Below are 25076 nucleotides of genomic sequence, written 5' to 3' on the forward strand. Positions count from 1 at the left end.
ACACTCTAGATATTAGTTCAATTTTGCTTCCAACTGCTCCTCCTCTCACGGATTCGACCCTTGAGGCTAGGATGAGTTGGTTTGAGGCCTATATTATGTATTTTCTCAGTCATTTTACAGGTTGGAATCACTTAGATGGTTGGCTATTGATCAGAGACACTAGTGTAATCAGTATTTGGCAGACTTTAATGAATGAGTTGTAGCTATTTTGGTGGAATACCTGTGGTATAGAATTTTTACTTAATTATTCTTATGTTGCATATGTTAGAAAGTTTTTTACTCCCATATTTCACTTCACTTCTATGATATTTTGATTTTCAAGTTGATGAGAATAATAGATTTTATATGCTCTGTTTTGGGGAAATCTACATAGTTTGTCCAGTTTCTTCAGTTTAGAAAGAATACATGCTTGTCTTGATCTTTCTAGCACCTCACCAGCCTTACCCATCTCACTTCATAGCCTTAAAGTGTTTGAATGCCTACCTACCTTGCTCCATCAAATGTCTACAATCATACCCTCATTTACCCTGGCCTAGTCTTCTTTACCTAATCCTCTTCCAACAACCCAACCAAAATAAAATCAAACAACCCTCTGCACTTTATGTCTACCCTAAAACCCTAATCTATCCATCCTTCTTGGTTGTGATCCTTTAGACAGAGCCCTCTCTGGCTTGGTAGGTCTAACTACCAAGTCAAACGGTTGGTCTGTGGTTACCTCAGCTGGACTCCTTCTCAGCCTTGGAGATCCGTAGGAGTGATAATACTTTGTTCCACATTGAATTGTACAAGTGGGTATCTAAGTTGGCTGATCATAAGACTTGTTTCAAGAACGATGAACCTAAGGAGTCGAATCCTGAATTGATACAACGACTCAAGAACATCAATAATAGTATCTTAAGGGTTGTTGATTTTTGGATCGATAGCATTTTGGGATGATTTATCATTGAGTTCGTGATAGATGGGGTCATGTCCTATAGTGAAGTTGAACGAAGATTTTTCAAAGGACCACGAGTAAGTTCTTAAGATCTTTTAATCTCTGGATTAAGATGTTATTTTGTTAAAAGGGATTATGTGGATGCAATCAGATTAATGTGTGGACGAAGAGGAAATAAGCCCGAACCAAGGTCTACACGAAGTGGAAAATGATACAGAAAAGATGCAAAGAATATTATTGAAACTTATTGTACCCCCTTGTTAGGAGGATCTGAGAGTGAAGAATAAATAATTAACCCTACAACCCCACGACATTCCCCCACTCATCCTGAAGGCATGCCGAAGTTAGGAGTTGAGAAGAATCAAGGCGTCTTTGGGATTCCCCATCCATCCACTCCCCTTACACCCCATCCCCCTCCCGACAATTCCCCTACACCCACACCCCATCCCCCTCCACCTAGCCCCCTGCGAAGGAGAATGGCCAATGATATTAAGCCACCTATTTTTAAAGGATTGGGATCAGAGGATCCTAATCGGTTCTGGTTTGCAGTTGATGCAGTATGGACAACAAGACAGATCACTAGTGATGATGTAAAGAAGGTGTGGCTCATCATGTTGCTGCGAGAAAGAGAGGTAACCTGGTATATGAATTACTATGTGACTAACCTAACTGCTTTGTTGGATGAAATTAAGAAAGCATTGGTATCAGAATTCAAGAAGCCGAAATCAAAATCAGATTGTATCATAGAGATAAAAGAAATCAAACAAACAACAACTAAATCTATGTTGGAGTTAGATCAATGATTCAAGGTGTTGATGGGTCAATTAAGCTTTAACACTAGTAGAAAATGATGAAATTAGTGACCAGGTGACTAAAAACGTTAGTCACCACAACTTTTCCAAGTGAAAAACTACCAAAAATGAGCAATCTTAAGTGACCCAACTAAAAACGACTAACATAAACGACTAATTTAGTCTCGGGTTAAAAAATAATACTAGATAATAAGTAATGCAACTAAAAATGACTAATGTGAATGACTAATTTAGTTTAGAAACAAAAATACAACTACTTAAAAAGTAGTACAATAATACAAATTAGTCATTTATGTTAGTCATTTTATTTATGTCACTTCAACAATCTGAACTTACAAGTGACAAGGGATTCAAAGGTCGTTATAAATTGGTTGAAATGTTATACTTCCTTGAACATTTATTTATTGTATCAATAGATGATTAGAGTTATGGGGTTGATTAGAACCTTCAAGGTTATATCCTTTGATCAAATTCACAATGAATTAAATTCAAAGGCTTACAACTGAGTCAAATAAATTATGAAAAATACCTGTAAAGAGAAGAATACATTATGGATAATAGTAAAACAAATGATATTCCTCAATCACTAGTAGAAAATTATGAAATTAGTGACTAGGTGACTAAAAACATTAGTCACTTCAATTATTTCAAGTGAATTACTACTAAATTTGAGCAATTTTAAGTGATTGAACTAAAAATGACTAACTTAAATGACTAATTTGGTCTAGGGATAAAATATACAACTAGATAATAAGTGACCAAACTAAAAGCGACTAAATTAAATGAGTCATATAGTCCAGGACTAAAATATATGACTAGATAATAAGTGATGAAATTAATAATGATTAACTTAAATTACTATAGTCCAAGAATAAAAATATGACCAAATAACAAGTACAACAAGTATATGAATTACTCATTTATGTTAGTAATTTTTAATTATGTCACTTTAGAAATGGAAAATTGCAGTTTTGATATTGAAGTGTTACATTTCACTATATGGGTCTCTGAATCCATCTGCATTGTTAAAAATTAGAGACAAAGGTGTATCTAAATCCATCTACAGTGTTAAAATTATGAATACCCTTTTGTCTCTGAATTTTAACATTGTAGGTGGATTCATAGACCCCCTTTTTTGAATCCATCTACAGTGTTATATTTAGATACAAAGGGGTCTTTGAGTCCATCTGCAGCGTTAAAATTTAGGGACCCTTTTAAGAGGGTCTCTAAATCCCTCTACAATATTAAGTACATAAAAATGACTTAAAATGAATAAAATTTTCTATTCATAACAACATTTGACATAAAAATGACTCAAAATTCACATACATTATCTTGAATCCCTTCTAAAAAAAACTATTATCCATTGCATTGTGAATAAAATGTGATATGAGATTACTTGTGCTATGAAATGTTTGATTTAAATCATTTACTTATAATATTTCATGAATATTAATGAAGAGACTTTTCATAAATCCTTTGGCATTAAGATGTTGTGCATTACCTTCATTTTGAAGATATTCTAGAATATTGGTCTGGTTGAAATATCCCTAAAACATAACATATGATAAAAGAGAAATGCCAGTAAAGAAAGAAAATTGCATACAAGTTTTTTCTTTCTTCTATGCTATTGTTTCCTATGCTACCACCTTACAACGTTTACTTTGAAACATGTGGTGCAATTTCTAGTTTTATATGTTTGATGAATAGAGTGTTTAGAGTTTATATAGACTAATTTATTATTGCCTTCTTAGGTGATATTCTTATACACTCCAAGACAAAAGAGGAGCACGAGTGACATTAATTGAGGATGGTGTTATAGGTGTTGCAAGGGAAATAATTGTATGCCAAGTTGAGCAAGTGCACATTCTATCAGAGGAAAATCAATGATTTGGTTCACAATGGACCCAAGGAAGATTAAATCCATCAAACATTGGCCATCACCAAGGAATATTTTAAAGGTGAGATAGTTTATGGGTTTACCTAGTTACCACATGATATTTATTGGGTTTCTATAATATTGTACATTCAATTATTTCATTGCAACAAAAATGAGTATAGACTGTATGGAGTGCAAATTGTAAAGATAATTTTCAATAGGTAAAATATCTATTAACCAATGCACCTATTCTAAAGAATGAAGATCCAAATGAGGATATTTTTGTGTGCATAAATGCATGTAAAGGACTTGGTGGACCCCTTATGCAAGATAGGAATGTCATATGAATTGAAGAAAATAAAAGAACATGAAATAAATTATGCTACCAATCACTTGGAGCTTACAACTATTATCCACGCATTGAAAATGTGAAGATAATATCCTAGGGGATGAAATTTTGAGTCGAAAATAGGCCATAGTGATTTGAAATACTCACATAGACAAATTAGATGGTTGGAATGCCCTAGTGAATCTAACTTTGACTTCAACAACATTAAGGGAAAAGAGAATAAAGAGGTTAATGCACTCAACAAGAGGGTGCATGTAATATATGTTATAGCTATTAGCATATACAACATAGATAATTTTGGAAGATTAGGATCAAGCTAACACTTTTAACAAATTAAAGAAGGCTTACAACAAGGTAATTCACACCAAAAATTTATATTGCATGCTAGAAGAGGATGGAATCATCTTGCAAAGGAACACAAGTTTATGTTCCTGATTCTCAAGAATTGAGAAATTTAGTGATAAGAGAAATGTGTGATTCACCATATGTTGGACACCTAGGGTACCAGAAAACTATTGTAGGTATAAGAATCCAGTATTTTTGACTTAGTATGAAAAAACATGTGGTTGATTACATAGCCAAATGCATGTAATGTTAGAAGGTAAAGGACAAACATAGACATCCAACGTGATTTATATGTCCATTGTCCATTCATAAATGCAAATGACACATTGTTACCATAAATTTCATCGCTAAGTTATCAAGGATAACAAGGTGAGATTATTCCATCATGGTAGTGATGGACAAGCTTACGAAAGGAACACATGTTATTTCAATTAAGTTGATTGATAAGGAATCCAATATTGTGGAAACTTATATAAAAAGAAAATTGTGAAGTTATATTTTGAGTTGGGATAACCTATAAAACAAAGTGATTTTTGGGCTAATATATATTCTAAAAGAGATGGAAAAATATATGTTAAAGATAAGGAAAAATATAAAGGATATATAACATAGGTATAAAGTTGTGCAAGCAAAGGAAAAATGCATAGATAATTTAGATTGGTTGGGCATGTGTTTTTCAAAGTGAAGGCTAAAAAGAGCTCACTAAAATTGGGAAGCTACCCAAAATAGGTAGCACAATATTGTGGGTCATTTGAAATCATAGATAGGATAAGGTTGGTTATATACTTTCTTTCATTACTTGCATCCATGAATATTCATAAAAGTGTTTCATATATCTTTATTGAAAAAGTATGTGCCTAATCCTAACCTTGTGATTGATTAGACTATGGTCTGGGTGGAGCACAAAGGGTCTTAGACTCGAAATTCAAAGTGCTCCTGTGCAAATCCATTATCTTGGTAAAGTTCTAGTGGACCTACTGCAATCCTAAAGATACCACATGGGAGCATGAAGAGGCTATGTGGGAGCACTACCCATATACTTTTGCATATTTTTAGGAAATATGAATGTACATTTGTTTATAAATTATTAAAGACTCCATTTTTTATAGATAGGATTAATAAATTCCATGGCTTGGATAGTTCATGTTCCAGTGGTTAAGCCCTCAAAGGTAAGTGGGACAACCTAAAGGATTGTGATGGAGAGAAGGGACTACTCTTCCTTGGATAATGTAGGTTGAGGGGAGTGAGAGTTGGGCATTTGGAATTTCTACAGGAGTTGCTAGATTGTCAAATTATAGAATTCTAAGATGTAAATTTTTTTATGTATCTACATGTAAAACCTATATGGTGATGAGCATGAAAGATAGTGAAAAAATGTAGGGGAAGGAAAATGTAACACCCCGGTTTTGATCGCTAGATTAGAAATGTATATTTTTAAATATGATGAATGTCTAAATGCCAAGATATATAATATGTAACAATGTAGCCAAATATCGCTAGAATGCTTGGATTTTGATGGTTTCACTATTTAAGATGACCAATGTGTGAAACGCACACTAGTCGAGAGGAGACACCACAAAAAATTATACATGATAAGGGTTGGTGTGGTCTAGGCCTAGTGTGAATGTCAAGTGATTTTGATGGCTTAGATGCCCTAGGTTATGGTTTCTTAGATCACATGCTAGTCCCACAAGTCATGGACACAATATCAAACAAAAAAATATATGTAAACATTTATATTGAAAATAATAATATGAAATACATCACTAGTTATAAAATGGACAAGAACATATTCATGGAGGACCTATCATTTCATAAAAGAGGGGGATAAAAATGGCTCAAAGGGTAAATCACACGTGCCAAAAATCCCATGTTATTAGAATAAATTAATTGTCAATACCATATAATCCCCATTTGACAAGTTATTAAAACCAATCATTGAATGCATTTTTGAGGTTGGTAGAATAGTCATATCAATTAGTTATTGAAGCATGGGCTAAGTACACTCATGAGGGGAGTGGTTTTATTGAATGCATGTAAGAGGTGGGTGAGAGAGTCATATCACCTAGAAGTGAGAACATGTGATGAGTAAAATTATCTTTTGAATCGTCTGAGTCAAAACATGCATAAGAAAAGGAATTTGACTAGAGGAGATAACTAACTTTCAAAAAGCAAGAGGACAAAAAAACCTAGAGTTTTGGTGCATGTTTAAATGTTGTTGTGCATGATTAATTCATCTACATTCTTGAATTTTAAAATACAGTCACATGAGCCTATATGTCACACAACATACATTCATTTCTTTCAAAATGGTATTAGAGTTGGATTTATGGTAACATGCCTTAGACTAAGGGTATAGGTATGTCACTCATCATCTTATTTGTATGTTGTCAAAACCTAGCAAATTTTCAAGTAGAAGAATAATTGTGATGAGGTTTAATGATATTTATCTCAAACATCCACAAATAAATGAAAAAATATACCTAGAGAATAGAGAAATTAAATCATAAATGAATCCCAAAGAAAAATTATTATTCCTTATTCATTTGGCAATGGATTTTGTTATAGTTTTACAAAGAGATCATCAATTGAAGGGTCATTCCTTACATTGGCATGCATACAAAATAAAGGCTAGAAGAAACAACAAAATATGAAACTAACTAATAAAATAACATTTAAGATCTAAAAAGGGGTCCTTCATGGGAGGTGAACTACTAGTGATGATGGTCCTTAGCGATCATGGGCTAATGTGTCACATTAGGTCCTCCCCGCTTAGATGGATATTTTCTCCACTTTCTTCTCAACTTAGTGATGGAGCTATGTATGTGAAATTTCTACTAGATAGGTTATCACTAAACTTGCGAGCGCTACTAAAAATGATATGATGAGCAAGGTTACAATGATGTGCACGAGCATATGAATAAAACCCTACTTAATGTGTAGATGCAAAAAACTATGCTATGAAAAAAATGAAAAATATGTTGTTGTTGTTGTAAGCTACCAAACACTACTAAAATCATAGTGTGCCCATCATAAAATTCTAATATATAAAATGAAACAAAGATCTTATCCAAAATGTAAAAACTCATTGTGTCAAGTATCTCACTCTTACATCTCAAAATATTTAAGCTCTTAAAATCTTTTGACCTCCAAAATGATCAACATGCATACTTTTGTGACATTTCACAATGAAGAAATTTTATTATTTTCCACACCATTTAAAAAAAAAAAATATGTTCGGAAGAAAACAAATGTCGAAAACCTTCAAATAAATTTAACGTTCTTAAATGTATTTTACGAGCTAATTCCCACCCAAAAAAAGTTTACATGAGCTAATTCCCACCCAAACAAACAAAGTAACACCAAATTGAGCGTGTTCTTAAATGTATTTTACCCTAAGCTAATTCCCACCCACAAAAAACAAAATAGCACTCGATTGACATAACCATGACTCTGACTCTGGGCAGAGGGGAAGGCATAATCAATGATGAACAAGTGGAAGCTATCTGCCCAAGCATCAAATTCAACAACCAGAAGATTCCCTTTGAAAGATCGTTGGTAGAGAGAGGCTGTGAAGAGCCATGGATGATTGGTCGAACCCGTCTGGCAAGTCCTCTAGGTTGTATGTAATATGATGAGATCGAATAGAAGGGAGTTACTTCAGGTTTAGCCATGGAATCAAGAAAGAATGGTCCAATCAAAAATCCCACCCCTGTATCACTCAAAGAGGATCCAAGCTCATTCACCTTGTCGAAAACTAGCTTCATTAATCTGCTGGGGTGCAATTATATAAAGTGATTAACTTGGACATCAACTGGGTGTTCAACTCGAGGCCAACTAGTGCCTACCCTCCTTCCTTCCTTCCTTCGTTAGCATAAGATAAGGACTCATTGTACCCTCAATGGTTGGCTGCTAACCGGTAAGTTGGTTACCTTAAGCCTTATTCAGATTAGGGCTATTGCCGCATACATATTTGTTTATTGGTAGTCGTTCGAATCATAAGGTAAGTTAAAGAGTAAATATCGTGTTGTATCCCCACCCTAATTCCTGGCTAAAGCAATAGGTTAGGTAGTGGCCAGATTCTTGTTCCAGAAACACGCTTATTCCGGGTGGTCACTTAGGTTCGATTCGGCCAAACCTATAGTGTCGATTCTTGCCACAGAAACATGCATATTTATATATAGACGAGATATACAAGCATGATTATCAATCCCAATCCACTGCAAAGCCTAGCCCTCCCACTGAAGCCCTACATGTCACACCCCACAACATCGATCATGCCATCTGCCTTTTTAAGTGCCCGTGTAAGCAGGACGGTGTGCACAAATAGTGTTAGACAAAGCCATGTTGAATTATTTGCAATTAGAGAATCCAGATGCTTCAAAAATTATAGCGCAGCGCCAAGATTATACAAATTGTTGATAGTCGTTTCCCTTTTCAGGTGTTTTGAAAATTGGGGTTTCAATAATAATGTATACTAGATTACACAAATCGTTGTCAGTCTTTTCATTTTTCAAGGGTTTTTAAATTGGGTTTTCAATAATAATGTGTACCAATAAATGTTGGAGAGTTGTAAAAATGGAAAGGCCAGAAAAATAGTTCGGAATGGTTCCACATCAAGATCGATCTCCAATCTTTCATGTATCTTCCTTCACTCCAATAGAGAATTACTTAATTGATTGTGGGGGATCAAAAAACACCACCGTTGAAGGGAAAATATTTGAGGCGGATTCCTACTCATCATCCATTCTTTCCACAAGCCAGGATATCTTGGCCACTGTTCAGATTGCCAACGTTCCTTCGGATCTCTAGTTGGCAGCTTGGATCTTTACTCAGTGCTCCTCTTACACCTTCCAAATTAATCAGTAAGGCAGTCACTGTGTACATTTGTATTTCTGTTAGGCCCCTATACTACTAGTGTAGCCCCTTATTGTTATTAGTACAACCCCCTTATTATATTGTTGTACCCATGTAGTCTCCATATTGTTATTATTGTGCCCCATAGAAGCCCACTATTGTTATTATTGTGCCCTTACATTATTATTTTTATGTCAGCTCTGATTATATTATGATCCCTCAGACTCCTATATATAGAAAGGAGGTCTTGTCATTTGTATCATCTAAGAATTGTTCATTTGTGTAATGTAAAGGAGGTTGCCCCCTCGAAGAGGCTTATTTCTAAGGCGTTGATCTATCTTTTCTATCTTTTTGTGAGCTAGTTTCATAACATTTGGTATCAGAGCTTTGGATTCTAGGGTTTTTGCTGCTCCAAACAAGTCATCGTGGAATTTTCGCTATAAATTGTTTTCTGCGATGTTTTAGAAGTTAAAAAAAAACCATTTGAGCTGAAATTATACAGAAGCTCGTGTCCGAATTTCGAAGCTTGTTTCGCTATATTTTCGAATATATGCTCTGAGGAAGTTAGGCTTTTTTGCAAGCTCCTGAATTCCATCTCAAACAGGCCATCGTGGAATTTCCGCTATAATTATTTTTCTAAAAATTTTTAGACTCTGAAATTAAAACCCATTTGAGCCGAAAACATGTTGAAGCTCAGGCCCGAATTTCATATATTGTTTCGCTATATTTTCAAAGTTACAGTCCAGAACATTTAGGGTTTCTACAGGCTCCCGAATTACATCCCAAACAGGTGACCTTGGGAAAATCATCATAACTTTCTTTCTGAGATCAGATTGTCATTTCATAAGAAGATACGAAAAGAGGACGTCGTGTAGATTTTTGTATCTCACTTTGTACAAGTTAGCTCTTCTGAAAAGGTATATAATCAGGTTATCTTAGGATATTGTGCATAAATATTTCTTGGAGAATCCAACTTCAATCAAACAGGTGGCATTAGAAAGAGGATGCAGAGGGCTACCGCAGGTCGTAGTTTCAGAACTTAAAGATCTGAAAGTATAGAGTTACAGTCATTTCAAGATCGAGCTCCTAAAATAAAGAAAAAGTGAGATGATAAAGTTTGATGGCAAAGATCTGATAAATTGGATACTACAGATGGAGAAATATTTTGATCTAAATGGTGTACCACTGTTACAAAAGGTACGTATTGCATCTAATTATTTAGAACTGAATCAATTTTTATGTTATAAAGGGTTTTGTTCTCGTAAACCACTTGTCACATGGTCAATTTTCACGGAGGAAATGATAGCGCATTATGAAGATACAAAGAGGAACACCTTCTTTAGCCAATTGATAAATCTCAAACAAAAGGGTTCATTGGTAGAGCACATTCAGGACTTCCAAAAATTGAATATAAGGGTAAATGATATTCCAGAGAAGAAAATGGTTGATGTCTTCATAGGGACTTTAACGGATAACATTCAACACGAGGTTCATCTTTCGGAAACTAATTCATTGGAGAAGGCATTCAGGTTGGCAAGAAAAATTGAAAGTGGAATTATGGAAACAAGGAATCCCACCACTCACGACTATAATTATGGAAGTCTTTTTTCTCCTAGCCTTCCACAACCTACAACATTTACACCATAACAATTGGAAGAAAAAAAGAGAAAAAGGGCTCTGTTACAATTGTGATAGCAAATACACTAAAGGTCATAAGTGTGCTGAGAAGAAATTATTTTACATAGATTATGAAGAGGAGGAAGAAAAGGATCAAGAAACATCAAAAGAAGAGGATATATACCAGGAACCCATCTCAGAGAAAGAAGAAATGAATCCGGCCATATCTTGTAAAGCATTGGAAAGAATTACTACTCCTCAAACTCTCAATATAGAAGGACACATCAAGAAGAAAAAGGTTCAAGAAGTGAAAGATCACATCGAGAAAGAAGAAATGAATCCAACCATATCTTGTAATGCATTGGCTAGAATTACCACTCCTCAAACTACCAAGATAGAAGGACATATCAAAAAGAAAAATGTTCAAGAAGTGAAAAATCACATCAAGCATCAAGAAATGAATCCGACCATATCTTGTAAAGCATTGGAAGAAATTACCACTCCTCAAACTCTCAAGATAGAAGGACATATCAAGAAGAAAAAGGTTCAAGCAGTGAAAGATCACATCAAGCATCAACAACAAGTTCTCCAACTTTTAAAGGATAACGCCACTTTCATGCAGAATCGAATGAAACAACAGGTAGATCAACATCTCAATGAAAAAAGTTTTGATGTAGGTGATTGGGTATTTTTACGGCTACATCTCAAGCAAGCTATTTATGAGAAGGAAATGTTGGCAATACTACATGCACTTAAGAAATGGCGACCTTACCCAATGGGAAGACACTTCAAGATAAAAATGAATCATGATAGTCTTAAATACTTTTTAGAACAAGTATTATCTTTAAAAGAACAAAAAAAATGGGTCACAAATATGTTGGGGTATGACTTTGACATCATCTACAGAAAAGGGAAGCAAAATTTTGTTGCAGATGCACTCTCAAGAAAGGATGAGGATGTGGAAGAATTGTTTTGTGCTATTTCTATTATCCAACCAGATTGGGTAAATGAAGCAAGGGATGAATGGAAGAAGGACGAAGAAGTGTGGCCACTCATTCAAAAGTTGTAGAAGATACCAATTCAAACAATATTGCCAGAACTTGAAGAGGAAGGACAAATCATATTGGAACCTAGAGCAGCCACAGAAACAATAACCCGACAGCTACGAAATCAATCAATTTCAGAGTATCTCATCAAGTGGAAGCACTTACCCACTGAAGATTCCACATGGGAGGACAAGAATTTTGTACAGAAACATCAAGAACTACTCAAGCGTTGAGGACAACACTTTTTGAAGGAGAGGGGCATGTTAGGCCCCTATACTACTAGTGTAACACCTATTGTTATTAGTACAACCCCCTTATTATATTGTTGTACCCATGTAGTCCCCATATTGTTATTATTGTGCCCCATAGAAGCCTACTATTGTTATTATTGTGCCCTTACATTATTATTGTTACATCGGCTCTAATTATATTATGACCCCTTAGACTCCTATATATAGAAAGGAGGTCTTGTCATTTGTATAATCTAATAATTGTTGATTTGTGTAATGTAAAGGAGGTTTTCCCCTCGAAGAGGCTTATTTCTAAGGCATTGATCTATCTTTCTATCTTTTTGTGAGCTGGTTTCATAACAATTTCTATCCTATTCCACACAGTAGCTATGATCTTAAATCTGCAATATTTTCTATTACAACAAATTAATTCATTCTCTTGCATATATGGAGATAGGTACATGTCACTGGATTGATCTTTAGAATCCCTAGATCAATTCTCGTTCTTCGAATTGATTGAACTCTGATGCCTTAGTTGCAGATTTGTTCTACATTTTCACAGGAAATGCGACAGTGATTCACCAGCTGTTAGGAATTCAGGGTTGAACTTAGATACATTGATGGATATCTTCAATGGCTCACCCCTACTAGCAGAGAAAGAGAAGGATCGACAAATGGAGGAGGATCTCAATGTATAAAATGTTTTTTCGGAAGAAATCACATTGAAGATTTGGTCAATGCGTTTCGAACCAACAAGTGTGGTTCATCTTCAGGACACGATGAAGAAGCAGAGACCCTTGCAAAATATTCATCAATAGCTCAATTTGAGACCCTTTCCGATAGAAAACCGCAGATATTGAATTCAAGGAAGAAACCACAGAGATCAGCTTAACGACTTCTTCTACTAATTTTTTTATATAAAAAGTCCTTATTATATTTAAGGAATTACTAAAAAATCGATATTGAACTTGAAAAGAGGAGGGCAACACCACAAGTATCCATTGATGTATATTAAGCATCAGTATACTTTGCACCTACCCTTGCACCTCCATCAACACCATCACCAGTAGAATCATCAGTGGAACCCTCAGTAGAGCAAGAAGCAACAGTAGTAGGGCCAGAGGTAGGGGAAGCTAGAGCAACAGAGACAGCGGTAGCATCGATGGATGCAAATCGAGATCAGGATGAAAGGCTGGGTGTTCAAAGGGATATCATTATGTTCTACATCGAAAAGAAGAGCCTAAGTTTAGTGGTCGGGATAAAGAGTCGGATGCTTGAGCTAAAGAGCCTGATGCGAGCCTGATGCTCCTGAGTGAGATGAATATTCTTGTGCTCGTGGTAGAGGGCCAGATTTGGATATTAGTGATAAAGATTGAGATTCTTGAAAGGAAATGAAAAGCCCTATTTGTTCCTTTCTACAAAACATCGATTTTTTCGACACCTATTTTGGTGAATAAAAATTGAAATGAAAGATGAGCAGAGAGAATTTGTCGACACGATAACCCTACATTATGCTCTACTCATTTCTCTCTTATTTCATTTGATAGACTCAGCTAAAACATAATTAATTTTGACTATTATTAATTTTTACTATTCCCGTGACAGAGTACACGGTTACAGTCAATTACTCGTGGAGATTTACAGACATAAATTCTTACGGAGCTCCAGATATCAGTGTCATAGATGAATAATTAGAGGTGTGCGCATTGATTTCCATGACACAAATCTACTATATCACCGATTCCTTCTACTCCACTGCTCTGTTCGTGCCTTTGGACGGGCCAATTTTCATAAAATCCATACATTAGTGCTTAAAGGAGGAATAACTTCTCTCTAGTAAGTTCATAAACTTCCAAGAATTTTCTTTTGGCATTTACGTTTCAAAACTTAATGTATTTTGATTTTATGTTAAAGTTATGTTCTTGTTGGAGATAGAGTAGATTACTAGGAATATTGGCTTGTAAAAATTTATGCCTATTTACTTGATTGATACCTTTAAATGACTTCATGGAAGTACCCATCCTTTAATAAATACAATATAAAATTGGTACTCATTGGTCACTGGATTAAAGTTAATTGAAGCATGTTTCTATATGTGGACTACATTCAAATGCCTCCTCCACCATGCTTGGAAGATTCCCTTAGAGATGTTTTGGGAAGTGCAATTGTGCTTAGTCACTTATGATGAAAAAAGTGTTATAAAGGACATATGGGCAAATTTTTGCAATGTGTACAATCTCCTTAGTTCTTGTTTTGTATGAAGCATGTTGACCATCAATCCTAGAATGGATGCAGTAGGCATCAAAAACTACAATGGGAACATAACATATTGTTTTGATAATTGTTGGAGGCCAACTTGCAATCTGAACATTGCATGAATTTAGGCTCCAACAGAAACATCAACCCTACATTCTAATCTATTCCAAGTAGCTAAAGCATTTACAATATTGTCACATTGTAACTCTCTTTAGGCTTATTTTGAAAACCCTAAACTCCTTGAACACATGAGGAGGTTGACCTTGATTATATTTTTCAGTGAGAATCTAGAAAGCAGGAACTTTTTATTCTCCCCAGATTTTGCATTGTTGTGATTGTGGCACAACCTATTTTCCACCCCTGTTTTTTTTGTGGCATGGCCTGTGCCTTATTGCATAAGCTACGTTATTCAATAAGCATATTCAAAAATAAAACTAGTGGCATAAATCATAATTCCAATAGGATGTATTTAAATATTACACTGTATTCTCTCTTTCTCCAGATCCAGGTGATAATTGGAAGACAGCCAGAACCCAACTGTAGGTTGGACAGTTTTCCTTTGAAAGAGTAGTGTCATTCCGATAAGAGGAGGGAAACATAATTATTCTTCTAGTTATTTGAAGTTTCTAAATAGAAATAGAAAGTACCAAAGTGAGGCCTGCAAGCAAACCATCAAGTCAATATAGATTCGTATTCAAGACTAAGGTTATGATCATCAGCATGTCTCAACATGCTTTCTTTGACTACCATTTTTACTTTGGAGGGGATGGGATTGAGATTCCTACAACCCATACTTTGGGTTCAGGTCTTAGGAGTCTAGTTTAGATTGAGCCATGCTTTCTATCCCCAAATTAATAAGTAATATGTCGTGCATGGCTCAAGGGATAGTGTTGTAGGACATCTCGTTCAAGATGTACCACTTTGGACATGATCATCAGATCCATAACCCTTTATGGCTTCAAGATGTGGGGACCTGGCCTTCTTTAGGTTAATTGGGCTAGGATAGAGAGATTCTAAACCATTATATTACAATGCTTCATCTCCTAAAAACATGAAATTCCTCGGTCTATCATCTAGGTAGAGTTCATGGTATTGCTTCAATAGACTCCTCCCCCCCCCCCCTTGGTGTAATTGTTGTGGGCTCTTCTTAATTTCTTCAGTTAGTGGCCATTTCTATCAATCGACTTGCCCTTTTTAGGTAACATTTAGACACTCTAGGTGATATCCTACTATCTAAATTAGACTCAACCTAGGATATTAGAGAGGATATCTACAAGCTACATCCAAATCACTTGGATTTCCCTACTCGAGGGCGTTAGTTTGAATATGTCATTTTATTATTTTGAGTTCTTTATGTAGCTAAGTGACCCTTATTGTTAGGCCTATCTATACTAATAGACATTGGATGCAAAGCCTTATGATTCCCATTGGTTCATTTAGAGTGGGCTCCCAATAGCTTTGTTTTGAGATAGCTCACCACACCACACACCTCAAAAGGAATTTCCAGCTATGTCACTTACAAGAGACCAAGTTGGAGGATCACATTGTCTTCAATTGTTCCATCTATTAGGAGATAATAATGTCACATCTTTATTTGATCTATTCTTGACTGATAACACTTGTTGTTTGGTTTTTTTCTCATGATTCACATCTTATTCATCATTTTTCATGTTTTGTTTGTTGCCTAGAGTCTATAACTCAGGGACTAGGCTCTAGGTCTTGCTTAGCTTTCCATTTTAAATCTTAAAATACAAAAACAATATCATTGTGCAAATCTATTATTTTGGCATTTAAAGGACAATTTTGTAGGCTTCTCAAGGATTCTCCCTTCTGTTGGAGGAGAGCTGGCCTTAATTGAGAAGGATGATCACCAAGGTGATAATGGGTAATATCGTCAAGTAACTTTGGGTTTTTAGTTGATAATTGAACTTATTTTTTGAAGCACGGAGTTTAGAGGTAACAATGAAGTTCTTTTATCCTTGGATTGATGGAATGACTTTAAGAAATTACTCCATTTGTTAACAAACCATCCTTTAGTTGATGTTATGGCTCTTTTTCTTTTGAGAAAGAAGCTGCCACGAGATATTTGAAATCTTCTGTGGCTGCATCAAAGGCTGGATCAGAGGAGGAGAGGGAGCCACCCCTCCTCAGGGAAGTCATGGTTGTCCCTAAGAAAACAGAACTTGAAAGAGAAACCCTAGTTGTACATGATGTCATATGTATTAATTGTAGGCTTTGAACAATCAAATCTAGCTTTAACAAGATATGCTAGATCATTTTCGAACATGCTCAATACTCCTAGCTGTAGGTGGGAATTATCTCCTTGAAAAGTTGTGGGCCTACTTTTCCAAGGGAAAACAATGGCACACAACTATGACTCCAAGGATTTATATTCACTAGAATTTACCTTTTTGAAAATTCTTGTTTTTCACCTTACTTTTTTTCTTTAAATTTCATTTTTTTACATTTGCTTAGAATTGTGGGTGGGCCCCATGGCATGAAACTAGAAATAAAGTTCAAAAACGAAAAAATTAAGCAACTATATTTTTATGTGAAAGAAAACTATCTTCAAAACTGACTATGTTCTACCTTCTTTCCTGTCATATCATATAAAATTGATTTGTGGTCTTTGATTGAACAAAAAACTATATTTTCCCCCATTTTTCTAGGAACTGCCATGAACCTTGCCATTGAAGCCACTAAACTCTAATGATAATCTTCATTTGACGTTCTGAAGTCATATGACATATAGATGCAACTATGGCTAATAGGTGTGTATACATACACAATTTCCTTGATTCTTGGGAATTTGAAAATCTCTTTTAATTTGTACCTTCTATGAATCTAGATTGTGCATTTATTTCCACATTCTAGGTGGTAGGATTGAATTAACCAATAAGTGGTCTACTTTTTTATATCTACTAAATAGCTTATCAACTTCTTAAAAACTCAAATTTAAATCGATTTCAAATTGATGGGTTCTATAACCCTAGAATTTCACTACCATGATTTTGGCCCAATCCTTAACATGTAACCACTACTTACACATCTTCAAGTGAGCTAGTTCTAACAATTAATATAACAACCTGATTCCAAAATGTGAAGGTGTCACTTGGGACAATATTTAACAATATATGCTCTATTCCTCTTAGCCACCTCAGGATCGTTGTAGATAATTAGTCACTTAGCTCCAAAATGAAGCAAATAGTACTCATCATAATATGTCATGCTTATGCATATGCGAAAGTACGCAAATGCAAGTTGAGTTTGTCCTATCTCTTGACAACTCTCTTCTTGATTTGATTAGTGGGCTATAATATCTGATGATCTATTGAACTCTTTTGAATCTGTCATCCATGTCCTTATAAACATCTCCATACAAGACACATTTGTTTCAAGGAATCAAAGCATATCCTCTCATTTCTCTCAAAACGAAGAAAGGAAATAACACTCAACAATAATTGTGTTTGATGGCTTTGCTAAAACACAAACCATCTATCCTGAAAAGTCTCAAGTTTGTTGTGACATCATTCTACCATAGTTAGAAGGTAGTTCCTATCTGACTTTCTCAATATGCTAGATAACAAGTTCTTATTGAAATGCTTTGCAAATTTCTAAAGAAGAATACAAATGAAGAAGATGTATAGGTTTGACTATAATGATCAATAATTTATTTCTTTGAGTTGTATGAAAAGGATTTTTATGTACATGTTTCTTTCCATTGTAGCTGACTGCCCAATGAGATTGTGAACTTCAACCGTTCTTATAGGATGTTGAATTTTGATGAAACATTTTTATTTTTTATATTCTCATCTTTTGCACATCAGTTGTTAATATAGGTGTTTTGTAGTTTTTCTATCATATATGAGAGTTGAATTTAATAGATCTTTTATTATTAAATGATCTCATATTCTCAGGCTTTAGTTAGCTTTGTACTTGCAAGGGAACTACCCTCGAGATTTTGTTCCTTGGTTGCAGAAGAGGTATTGTTGTTTTAATACATTAGTGCATTCTTTGATATTGCAACGATGTTTTTTTCCAAATGTTTGACTAGGCAAGGAAAAGTTTTCATATTTCTATTAAAAATAAGAACAATTGTGTTCTTTTGTTTAGTCAACACACAAAGTGTAGTTTTTTTAGGTTGCAAATAATATACTTAAAATATGTGTATTGTTATTAGGATTCAGGAGATTTACAGAGGAATGATGCACAAGATATGGTGGAACGCATTACAACACTTGTAAATTAAAACATTTCTAATTATGGTACCTATGATATTTCTCCATTAACAACAGGAGATGTGCTTGCAACAATAGATAGAGGTAAATCTAAAGGAGGGCCCCATGGTTGGCACTGGGTTTTAGAACCCATTGAAGGGACAAAGGGGCAAGAGAATGTGACAGGCACCTACAATGTTCTTTATCCAAATTGTAAGTCCTTACCTTTTCTTTTGTAAATGTGGTTGCATCTTTTCTCTTGGTCACCAAACCAATTTTTCTCTTCCTGTCTGCCTACTGTTTGTTCCCTTCATGTCTCTATTTTTTTATGTTGCAAGGAGAAACCTTGTAGTAACTATATGAAATGTTCATACCTTTGTTAGTTGTTATTATTTAAGTTGCACTAATTTCCTATGAATCAATGTCTACTATATGTTTCCTACTTGCATCAACTAATCAACCTGCATAGATCCATCGTAACTATGGATTTTTAAGGACTAGGTGGGACCAAAAAGGATTTAAAATGAAAATATCTTTGTGCTTCAAAGATCTAGAGTTAGGATGGATCTGTGCTAGAATCTATCTCTCTATATATCAGTTTTTAAAAGTAGTCCAAAACAACTCGGACTTGGTTAACTTGGATGAGTTGACTGCCGACCATATCAACTTGGCCATATATTTAGTTTGGAGGCCCAGTTGGTGCCGAACTAGTCAAAGCATGGCTTAGCCAGTCTGGAAACAAACTGACCCTAGTCAACCAAGTAAAGAGACTTGCCCCAACCCTCATACCTCCCTTAATGAGCATGTGGAGTTTTGGAGCAACGTTGAAGAGCAGTGATTTGTCCCAGCCAGGTATACCCTAATTTTCATACTTTCAACTCATTACCAATTTGAACTTTAAATTTTTCAGCACGAAATTTGCATAATTAGTAATTATGATAGCATTTTCAATGTTGCATATTTGAATTTGTAGATTGGAATTTTACCATGCCCCCAATAGCCAAAGACCTTGCAGGGATCCATGTTGAACTTTCTGATGAGTATTTTATTGCAATAAATGCATTGGTAGGTGGGGGAGATTAGTCACAAGAATTCTTGGCTAGTATAAGAGGCTAAGTTTCCCTAGGCATCGCCCCATTAGAGGAGTTTGGACAAATTAGATTGGAGATACTAAATCAACTTGTGAAATTTAATGAAGATGAGGCTAGGAAAAAAGAGATGGATGTAGTATGATTTTCATATTTTAGAGTCTATAGGGAATTTAGAGCCCCATTCATCAATAATTATGTATTTTGTTGACATGTATTGTGCTCAGTGCCATTTTGAAATTTTGTGAGATATTGAAACTCTATATGTTATGTGCATGAGAAAACTTTATATATTTTTTCTCTAATGGCTTGGAATCTTTAAAATGATTTTTAATCAATACCTATGTATTTTAAGTATTTTTTAGTAGACCAAGTCATTGAATTTATATCATCTTGAGTCAATCTGAGTCTAAGTGGGAGTCCAAGTTGACCCGTGACTGATTCCACGTCTGACTCTGAGTTGGATTCCAAAATGAAACTTGACCGACTCTGAGTTTGAAAACATTGATCTATACACACACATAAATATATTTTTGGTATTTTATTTAAATTTTCCTTTTTACTTTATGAATTGAATTTTATTTTCTGTTTTAATTTACATGCGTTACCCATGGATGTTATAAGCTCATACCCACTAGGTTGTATAATGCGCCTAACTTCTCTCAATGTTATAATTCATTTCTAGTGAAGCTTCTACAATTGGTGTACATTTCTCATTCCAGTTTTCAGTGTACTGCGATATGTGATCCATTCCACATTTCCAACACTTTTTCATGTTACAGTCTTTTGCAATTTTGATTAATAAGACCAGCCTATTTTGTAGATTTCTTAGAGAAGACCAATATGTTGTAGCTTTGGGCTTATTGGATGAAGGAAAAGTTATTTTGGGTGTGTTGGCATGCCAAAAATTTCCCTGGACACCTGTTAGCATCAGTGCTCACCCTTAAAATGATCTAATTGGTTTTCTTTTTTCTGCAAGAAAAGGCGTTGGCACTACTGTGCAATCATTGTATGGTTCTATACAGCCTAAAAGGGTGTGTAACACATTCATTTTTAGCCAAGAATAATCTTTTGTTGGGACTGATATTAACACCATAGTTGATATTTTAGTTTTATTTCCATCTGATATTCAAATTTGATTTAATGTACTTTTTCATAGGTGTATGTAAGTGCCATAGAAAAGTCTGAAGAAGCATCTTTCTTTGAATCATACAAGGAAACACATTCAATGAATGACTTGACAACTACAATAGAGAAGGTATTTTTCCATCAAGTTCAAGATCTTGTGATATTCCTTTTTGCAGTTGGCAAATGGAACTTTGTTAATGAGTTGGGATCTACCTTTTCTTAGAGGCCATGACGAAGAGGTATCTCTTCCATTAAATTCATCCAATACTTGCATCTTTCCTCCTTTGTTGAGATAGGCCACAACCATGGGTCATCAAAGTTGCTAGGACTTCCACCCACTTTTGGATGGGGTAGATAACTCCATTGGCCACATTAATTCAGTAACATGTCTTCGGGTAGTTTTGAACCTGGTTTTGTGAACTGGAAGTTCTTTAATTTAACCACTTGACCACAACCCACCTAAGAGTATTTTGAGTAGTTTGCTTCAATTGTTTTAATATAGATTTTAGCAATTTATTTACTGTATAAAATGTGAGATTCCTATGAAAATACCCTTAATAGATCCTAGGAGTAAAAGCACCACCAGTTAGAGTAGATAGTCAGAAGGAAAAATATGGAGCATTGACAAGGGGTGATGGAGAAATATATCTTCACTTTCCTAATCCAGGCTATAGTGAAAATATTTGGGATCATGCAGTTGATTGCATTGTAATCCAAGGTGATTCTAGAAATTTTATTCTTTCTAAGCATTTTTTGAATTGTTCTTTTTCAGCTACTTATTCCGATGTGGTACGTTCAGATTCCAACCATGTTTTTTTCCAAATGTTTGCATATGGCAAGGAAAAGTTTTCATATTTCTATTAAAAAGAAGAAGAATTGAGTTCTTTTCTTTAGTCAGCATACAAACTGTAATTTTTTTAAGTTGCAAATAATATACTTAAAATCTATGTATTTCTATTAGGATTTAGGAGATTTATAGAAGAATGATGCACAAGATATGGTGGAACGCATTACAACACTTGTAAATTAAAAAATTTCTAATGATGGTACCTATGATATTTCTCCATTAACAACAAGAGATGTGCTTGCAATGATAGATATAGGTAAATCTAAAGGAGGGCCCCATGGTTGGCACTAGGTTTTAGACCCCATTGATGGGACAAATGGGTAAGCCATGAGAATGTGATAGGGACCTATAATGTGCTTTATCTAGATTTCAAGTCCTTACCTTTTCTTTTGTAAATGTGGTTGAAAGTTTTCTCTTAGTCACCAAACCAACTTTTCTCTTCATGTCTACCTGTTGTATGTTCCCTTCCCATCTCTGTTTTTTTTATGTTGCAGGGAGAAACCTTGTAGTCACTATATGAAATGTTCATACCTTTGTTAGTTGTTATTATTCAAGTTGCACTAATTTCCTATGAATCAATGTCTAATATATGTTTCCTACTTGCATCAACTAATCAACCTGCATAGATCCATCTTACCTATGGAATGTTAGGGACTAGGTGGGGCCAAAATTGATTTAAAATGAAAATCTCTTTGTGCTTCAAAGACCTAGAGTTAAGATGGATGTGTGCTAGAATCTATCTCTCTATATATCATTTTTTAAAAGCAGTCCAAGTCAACTCAGACTTGGTTAACTTGGATGAGTTGATTGTTGTCCATATCAACTTAGCCATATATTTAGTTTGGAGGCCCAGTTTGTGTCGAACCAGTCAAAGCATGGCTTAGCCATTCTAGCAGAAAACTGACCCTAGTCAACCAAGTAAAGAGACTTGCCCCACCCCTCCATTTGCATTAGACCTCTCTTATTGATCATGTGGAGTTTTGGAGCAACGTTGAAGAGCAGTGATTTGTCCCAGTCAGGTATACCCTAAGTTTCATACTTTCAACCCATTACCAATTTGAACTTTAAAGTTTTCAGTACGAAATTTGCATAATTAGAAGTTAATATAGGGTTTTCAATGTTGCATATTTGAATTTTCATATTGGAATTTTACCATGCCCCCAAGAGTCAAAGACCCTGCATGGATCCATGTTGATCTTGTCGATGAGTATTTTATTGCAATAAATGCATTGGGGGGGTGGGGTGGGGGAGACTAGTTGCAAGAATTCTTGGCTAGTATAGGAGGCCAAGTTTCCCCAGGCATAGCCCCATTAGAGGAGACTGAACAAATTATATTGGAACTACAAAATCAACTTGTGAAATTTAAGGAAGACAAGACTAGGAAAATAGAGATGTATGTAGTATGTTTTTCAGATTTTAGAATATAGAGGGAGTTTAGAGCCCCATTCATCAATAATGATGTATTTTTTGTTGACATGTATTTTGATCAGTGCCATTTTGAAATTTTTTGAGATATTCAAACTTTACATGTTATGTGCATGAGAAAACTTTATATATTTTTTCTCTAATGGCTTGGAATCTTTTAAAATGATTTTTAATCGGTGCCTAAGTATTTTAAGTCTTTTTTAGTAAACCAAGTCAATTAAATCAAATCAGCTTGAGTCAATCTGAGTTTGAGTGGGAGTCCAAGTTGACCCACAACTGATTCCAAGTTTGAGTATGAGTTGGAGTCCAAGTTGACACTTTATTGATTATGAGTTTGAAAACATTGATTTATAGACATGCATAAAAATATTTTTGGTATTTTATGTAGATTTTCTTTTTGACATTATGAATTTCAATTTTATTTTTTGTTTTAATTTACATGTGTTACCCATGGATGTTATAATCTCATACACACTGTGTTGTAGAATGCACCTAGCTTTTCCTGGTGTTATAATGCATTTCTAGTTAAGCTTTTACAATTGGTCTACATTCCTTATTCCAGTTCCTAGTGTACTGCAATATGTCAACCATTTCACATTTTAGACAATTTTTCATGTTACAGTTTTTGCTATTTTGATTAAGGAGAACAACCTATTTTGCATATTTCTTAGAGGAGACCAATATGTTGTAGCCTTGGGCTTATTGGATGAAGGAAAAGTTATTCTGGTGTGTTGGCATGCCCAAAATTTCTCTGGACATCTATTAGCATCAATTCTCACCCTTCAAATGATCCAACTGGTTTTCTTTTTTGTCTACAAGAAAAGGAGATGGGACTACTGTGCAATCATTGCATGGTTCTATACAACCTAAAAGGGTGCATAACACTTTCAATTTTAGCCAAGAATAATCTTTTGTTGGGACTAATATTAACACCATAGTTGATTGCAATGTTAAAATATTTTAGGTTCAGGGTTAAAACAATGGTAATAATTAAACCTAAATTAATAATAATTAAATAATTAAAAAAATTATAAAACTATTACAAGAAATAAAATAAAATAATAATTAATAAAAATAAGAAATCATATGTCGGTTTCTTTATAAAAATAGGGTTCTTGGTTTATTTATACACAGGTCAGAAGGCTCTCTTCTCTCAATAAACTTTCATTCATATTCTGATTTAGTCCTGATGATGGACCCCCTTTGGGGTTTGAAACGTCGGCAGAATGAACAAGAAACTGTGGATAATCCGGATCATGACACTACAAAAAACTTCCACAGAAGCTTAAAATCTACCATAGTTGATATTTTAGCTTTATTTCCATCTGATATTCAAAGTTGATTTAATGTAATTTTGCATAGGTGTATGTAAGTTCCATGGAAAAGGTTGAAGAAGCATATGTCTTTGAATCATACGAGGCAACACATTCCATGCATGACTTAACAGCTACAATAGTGAAGGTATTTTTCCATCAAGTTCAAGATCTTGTGATATTCCTTTTTGTAGTTGGAAAATGACCCTCTGTTAATGAGTTGGGATCTACCTTTTATTAGAGGCCATGACCAAGGGGCATCTCTTCCATTAAATTCATCCAATACTTGCATCTTTCCTCTTCTATTGAGTTAGGCAACAACCATGGGCCATCAATGTTTCTAGGACTTCCACCCACATTTGGATGGGGTAGATAACTCCATTCGCGACATTAATTCAGTAACATGTCTTCAAGTAGTTTTGAACCTAGTTTTGTGCACTGAAAGTTATTTGATTTAACCACATGACCACAACGTGCCTGAGAGGATTTTGAGTCGTTTTCTTCAACTTGTTTTAATATAGAGTTTAGTAGTTTATTTACTGGATAAAATGTGAGATTCCTATGAAAATATCCTTGACAGATCCTGGGTGTAAAAGCACCATCAATTAGAATAGATAGTCAAGAAAAATATGGAGCAATGACAAGAGGTGATGGAGAATTATATATTCACTTTCCCAATCCAAGCTATAGTGAAAATATTTGGGATCATGTAGTTGGTTGCATTATAATCTAA

General features: G+C 34.8%; 1 pseudogene; it reads left to right on the forward strand.

Annotated features, from left to right (window-relative positions):
• Positions 1 to 1269: 1269 nt before the first annotated feature.
• On the forward strand, positions 1270 to 25076 carry LOC149250656 (uncharacterized; annotated as a pseudogene).

The sequence above is a fragment of the Pinus tabuliformis genome, chromosome 7 (assembly GCF_031772625.1).
Source record: "Pinus tabuliformis cultivar Carrire ecotype Pingquan chromosome 7, CPIR1, whole genome shotgun sequence".
In the NCBI taxonomy this organism is placed as follows: Eukaryota; Viridiplantae; Streptophyta; class Pinopsida; order Pinales; family Pinaceae; genus Pinus; species Pinus tabuliformis.